The sequence below is a fragment of the Aethalodelphis obliquidens genome, unplaced genomic scaffold (genome assembly GCF_003676395.1).
Source record: "Aethalodelphis obliquidens isolate GAN/ISIS:26980383/991018 unplaced genomic scaffold, ASM367639v1 scaffold18, whole genome shotgun sequence".
Taxonomy (NCBI): Eukaryota; Metazoa; Chordata; class Mammalia; order Artiodactyla; family Delphinidae; genus Aethalodelphis; species Aethalodelphis obliquidens.
This window is the reverse complement of record NW_020837962.1, coordinates 22,227,801-22,233,843: the sequence shown is the minus strand read 5'-3', so window position 1 is coordinate 22,233,843 and position 6,043 is coordinate 22,227,801. Positions and strand designations below refer to the sequence as shown.

Genomic DNA, 6,043 nt, shown 5'->3' with positions numbered 1-6,043 from the left:
ACACACACACACACACACACACACACACACACACACACACACACACACACACCCCTCCATAGTATCACAGTGCCTCTTGAAGTCCATTATGACACTCACTGAAACCTCTGATTAGGTGAACCACATCTGAAGTCATTTTATTTTATTATTATTTTTTTTAACATCGTTATTGGAGTATAATTGCTTTACAATGGTTTGTTAGTTTCTGCTTTATAACAAAGTGAATCAGCTATACATATGTCTCCATATCTCCTCCCTCTTGTGTCTCCCACCCCTCTAGGTGGTCACAAAGCACCAAGCTAATCTCCCTGTGCTATGTGGCTGCTTCCCACTAGCTATCTATTTTATGTTTGGTAGTGTATATAAGTCCATGCCACTCTCTCACTTTCGTCCCAGCTTACCCTTCCCCCTCCCTGTGTCCTCAAGTCCATTCTCTACGTCTGTGTCTTTATTCCCGTCCTGCCCCTAGGTTCTTCAGAACGTTTTTTAATTTTTGGATTCCATATATATGTGTTAGCATACAATATTTGATTTTCTCTGACTTACTTCACTCTGTACGACAGACTCTAGGTCCATCCAACTCACTATAAATAACTCAATTTCATTTCTTTTTATGGCTGTGCAATATCGCATTATATATATGTGCCACATCTTCTTTATCCATTCATCTGTTAATGGACACTTAGGTTGCTTCCATGTCCTGGCTATTGTAAATAGAGCTGCAATGAACATTGTGGTACATGAATCTTTTTGAATTATGGTTTTCTCAGGGTGTATGTCCAGTAGTGGGATTGCTGGGTCATATGGGAGTTCTGTTTTTAGGTTTTTAAGGAACCTCCATACTGTTCTCCATAATGGCTCTATCAATTTACATTTCCACCAATAGTGCAAGAGGGTTCCCTTTTCTCCACACCCTCTCCAGCATTTATTGTTTGTAGATTTTTTGATGATGGCAATTCTGACTGGTGTGAGGTGATACCTCATTGCAGTTTTGATTTGCATTTCTCTAATGATTAGTGATGTTGAGCATTCTTTCATGTGTTTGTCAGCAATCTGTATATCTTCTTTGGAGAAATGTCTGTTTAGCTCTTCTGCCCATTTTTGGATTGGGGTTGTTTTTTTTTTTGATATTGAGTTGCATGAGCTGCTTGTAAATTTTGGAGGTTAGTCCTTTGTCAGTTGCTTCGTTTGCAAATATTTTCTCCCATTCTGAGGGTTGTCTTTTCTTCTTGTTTATGGTTTCCTTTGCTGTGCAAAAGCTTTGAAGTTTCATTAGGTCCCATTTGTTTATTTTTGTTTTTATTTCCATTTCTCTAGGAGGTGGGTCAAAAAGGATCTTGCTGTGATGTATGTCATAGAGTGTTCTTCCTATGTTTTCCTCTACTATTTTTATAGTGTCTGGCCTTACATTTAGGTCTTTAATCCATTTGGAGTTTATTTTTGTGTATGGTGTTAAGGAGTGTTCTAATTTCATTCTTTTACAAGTAGCTCTCCAGTTTTCCCAGCACCACTTATTGAAGAGGCTGCCTTGTCTCCATTGTATATTCTTGCCTCTTTTATCAAAAATAAGGTGACCATATGTGCGTGGGTTTATCTCTGGGCTTTCTATCCTGTTCCATTGATCTATATTTCTATTTTTGTGCCAGTACCATACTGTCTGGCACTGTAGCTTTGTAGTATAGTCTGAAGTTTGGGAGCCTGATTCCTCCAGCTCCGTTTTTCTTTCTGAAGATTGCTGAAGTCATTTTAAAGGAGAGGCATTCTGGGATTTGATGCCTCATTAACAAGACAACAAAGAACTTTTAAAGTGGTTCTTGTTCTTCTTCTTCCTGACAAGATATCAGAGTTGTGCACTTTCTTTTGTAAATTAAATAACAAACCCAAACACAACAAACTTAAAAGCCAGTTTACAACTATTTTGAATGCTTCAAGTTATCCAATCAATTTAGTAACACCAGACAAGTTTTGTGTCTAACTTCTGCTTTGGGTTGTATATTACCTATACTTATGATTAAAGAGGAAAAATAATGGGAAAAATCTACTCATCTGTGTTTGGAATAGCAATTGCTCCTATTAACATGCTTTCAAAGAGTGAGAATAAATTTTGAAAGGTTGACTCTGCATCCATATACATATGAGAAATGATTTACCACTACAGATTTCTAGCCATGCCTTTTACCTTTACGTGTAATTTTCTTTTTGGTTTTCCAAATGTATTAAAATACAAGTTTTCTTTAACACAAGAGGGCTCAATTATCAGAAAAAGTTATCTTGACAACACTTTGATTTTCTTTTTATGGTTTAATGATTTCAAAATTTGGGGAAAATTACAGTCAGGAAATGATTTGTGGATTTGAGGAGACCATTCTGAAGTTGATGTAAAAGACCTTCATGACTCTGAAGTCCTTTGAATGGCCAACTGTTTTGTACTGGTAGGGGCTCTAAGGTGACTGAGAAGTGGTGGGGATGAGCATCAGAAATAAAAGGGCGAATAGGTGTGCTAGAGAAGTATTTAAGGCAGCAGTAAATTGTGGAAAGTGATCCAACTAGATGAGTTTGTATTTCAGTGTTTGTCAGAGATATAATTTGTAGAGAGTTCTAGATACTTTATTACTTCTGCAGTCTTATTATCATTACTCCCTATCTAACTTGCGGACTGTTATGGGCTGAATTGTGTCCTTCAAAATTCATATATTGAAGTCCCAACCCCCAGTACCTCAGAATGTAACCGTATTTGGAGATGAGGTCTTTAAAGAAGTGATTAAATGAGGCCATTAGGTTGGGGCCCTAATCCAATATGACAGGTGTCCTTATAAGCAGAAGAAACACCAGGAGCATGTGGGTACAGAAAAAGATCATGTAAGGACACATTGAGAAGGTGACCCTTTGTAAGCCAAGGAAAGAAGCCTTAGAATGAAACCAACCCTGCAAACACCTTGATCATGGACTTCCAGCCTCCAGAACTGTGAGAAAATAAATTTCTGCTGTGTAAGCCACCTTGCCTATGGTATTTTGTTATGGCAGCCATAGCAAACTAATACTGATGCCAACTCCAAATCACAAGGAAAACAAGCTGTCCCTTCTCCCTGTGAGAAAGGATGCCCCAAACTCAGTTTCTGATCAGATCAGTGGCTACCTTCGAAAAGCAAGAGGCACTGAAATTTCCCATGGCCCCGCAAGGTTTCCAGGTGCTGGACATCTGACTTTCCCAGGCAGCTGGATGCCCAGGTAGCTCACATCTGACAAAGTCATTTTCTCATGATTGTACTCAAAGTACAGTGTAGTAGGTAGACCTTGCATATGTCCAGAAATACTTGGACCCAGATTACCTTTCTGTGAGATGGTGGGAGAAATGGGAATCTATGCCTTCTCCTGCTCATACTTCAGTTGTAAAATTCTCTAATCAAGTCTATTTCTTAATTCCTGTCACTTGCCATTGTGGAATTCGTGCAGAATCCTCTTGTTCATAATGACTATAAGCAAATCTTTAGAACAAAAATGGCCCACTTGCTTGTTTCAGATATTAATGAGAAGAAGGAAAGCTGGAGACAACTTGTTCTCTGTCATTCATACGTTTACTCGTTCATTTAATAGGTATGAACTGATGATACTCACCATGTGTTAGACACAATGCTAGATATTGTGTCTTAGCCTGGTGGAGACAAACATGTTTACCAAAAATTACAAGGCCACATGGTAGGCACTACATAAGAAGGCACTGTGGGAGTAAAGGAGGCTTCTTTGTTTGTAAGCAACAGAAACCCAATATGATTGACTTAAGCCAAAGAAACTTATTAGGAGGTTCATAGACTCAATGGGGTTGATCAGGAATCAAAGTATCTCTGGAAGCAGAGGCAGACATTGCTACTGGGATGGACTAGAATCCAATCCTTTTAGGACCTTCCTCTCTCTGTTGAGGAAGACTCCATGATGAATCTGATGGGTCAGCAGGGAAAACAAGGCTTCTCATTACCTTCCTATAAAAATGTATCCATTGGGGAAGATCTAATTCCTCAGAGGAAATTGGGATGGTGAGAAGGGTAAAATGGGTGATGGGAAGCCCACAAACAGCAAATGCCCACCCACTTCATGCCCCTTACTCTGGCTTCGTGAAATAAAAAATCTTCACAGATTAAATGGCACTTTAGATAGTTCTTAAAATGTAGGTAGGAATTTGTCAGGCCAAGAAGATGAAACTGGTGTTCCATTTGGAGGAAACAGTTTATGCAAATGAACTGGGGGGCAGTGTATCTTGAAGAATGAGAGCTTGAGTGTCACGGCTGGTCATGCAGTCAAAGCTGGCTACGGAAGTAAGTGATACTGAGGAGCGCGGACAGAGGGGTGAAGAAGGAGAGGGAGGAGGGAACTGAGGTCATTGTGAAGGTGAAGGCAGGTTTGGTAGGCGAAAGAGAGAGAGAATAGAAGTGGCAGGAGGATGGCTCTGATCAGAGACAATTGTTTTGGAGTTTGAATAGAGACAAGTTGATTGGAGTCAAGGAGGTTCAGCAAGTAAGGCAAGGTCTTTCAACATATATATTTAACCCTCCAAGGTGCTGGTGGCCTATAGCCATTGGCTGATTGATGTGGGAGTAAAAAAGCCCAGCCCCCTTGCCTATGCGAAGGGGGCAATCCTCCAGGGCAATTCGTTCTTCAAAGCCCTAAACTTCTGAAACTCTTATCTTTGCTCAGCTCCTTCCCTTGCCCTAGCCTGCATTCCTCACTTTCTTGTATGTTTCACCAGAAAATCTAGAACTTTAGCACTTAAATTTAAGTATATAAATACCATCTAAATTATCTAGAAAAATAAAAGGGAAAAGAATAATAAATTCATTATTTTGAATCTTAAATTATAGTTACGTTGTGAGCCACATAAAGGATCACTGAGAGTTAAAAGAATGTTTTGTCACTGAGAGTTAAAGGAGATGAATATCTTTTAGTCTGACTAAAAATCAGGTGCTTTCACCATCAAAATGATACAAAAAGATAAAATGGGAAAATCTTTGCCCTGCAGAAAATCTTGCCTCCACAGACACTGTATCTATCTAATTTTAATTGTCTTTAATATAAACCAACTTCAGTTTCTGATGTTCTGAATAATGCATCAGAAGAGCTCTTCACATTTGCCCTTAATGTCTGCTAGAAAGATACAATCTAAGATAAGGAGGGAGAATAACGATCCATTTCTAAAAATAACATTCCATCCAAGAAAGAATGACTCAGCAGAGTTTAGTCAGATAAAGATGCCATCAACTCAAATACACTTGAATAGAGCACAGATATTTGCAACAGTCAAGTTTATTCATTCTGTCCCCAGATTATTGTCCTCAGGTATCAATACCTCCAGTGGTATTTCTTAGAAATGGTAGACAAATTATCAGTAGAAAAAAAATTTTTTTCTCTTTAAGTATGTATTAAGCAAAGCTTGAAATAAGAGGGATTCTGACAGATACAAATCACAATCTAAAACTCTTAATTTAGCAGAAAGAAATATGGGTTATAAAACAAGTGAAGAATCAAAAATAATATATATCTATAGTTATAGTTATAAATAGGAGCTAATATTTATAAAGCACTTGGGTCCCAAGGCAATTTTCTCACTGACTGTAAAAGGAAGGCGCCATATCATTCCCATTTTACAGATGAGGTGATGTAGGCACAGAGAGGTTAAGTAACCTACCTAAGGTCATATAGCTGGTACCCAGTAGACAAGGATTCAAATCTAGGCAGTCTGACTCCAGAGTCTGTGCTCATACTACTTCTTAGAGCTACACAAAATGCAGACTCATGTGTTAAATGCAAAGTTACCATCAAATGATGAACAATTTGAAAAAATAAAAAAATTTTAAATATATTTTAAAAATAAATTTATTGTAATTTGTCATAAATATTTTAAAGTTGTTTATTTATAGTAATACTTCATTTATCTGACATTATTGAAAAATATGTTTCATATAAATCATTTTCCCCATTACATGAGTCATATCCCTTTTTATTTTGACTGTTTTCTGATGGAAATCTGTCTAAAAAGGATACAGTATATTCC

General features: G+C 37.8%; 1 protein-coding gene across 3 annotated transcripts in view; it reads right to left on the bottom strand.

Moving 5' to 3' along the window:
• The window catches only part of SEL1L2 (SEL1L2 adaptor subunit of SYVN1 ubiquitin ligase), a 99,298-nt gene that overhangs the window by 58,931 nt on the left and 34,324 nt on the right, over positions 1-6,043 (bottom strand). The gene's annotated exons all lie outside the window — the stretch shown is intronic.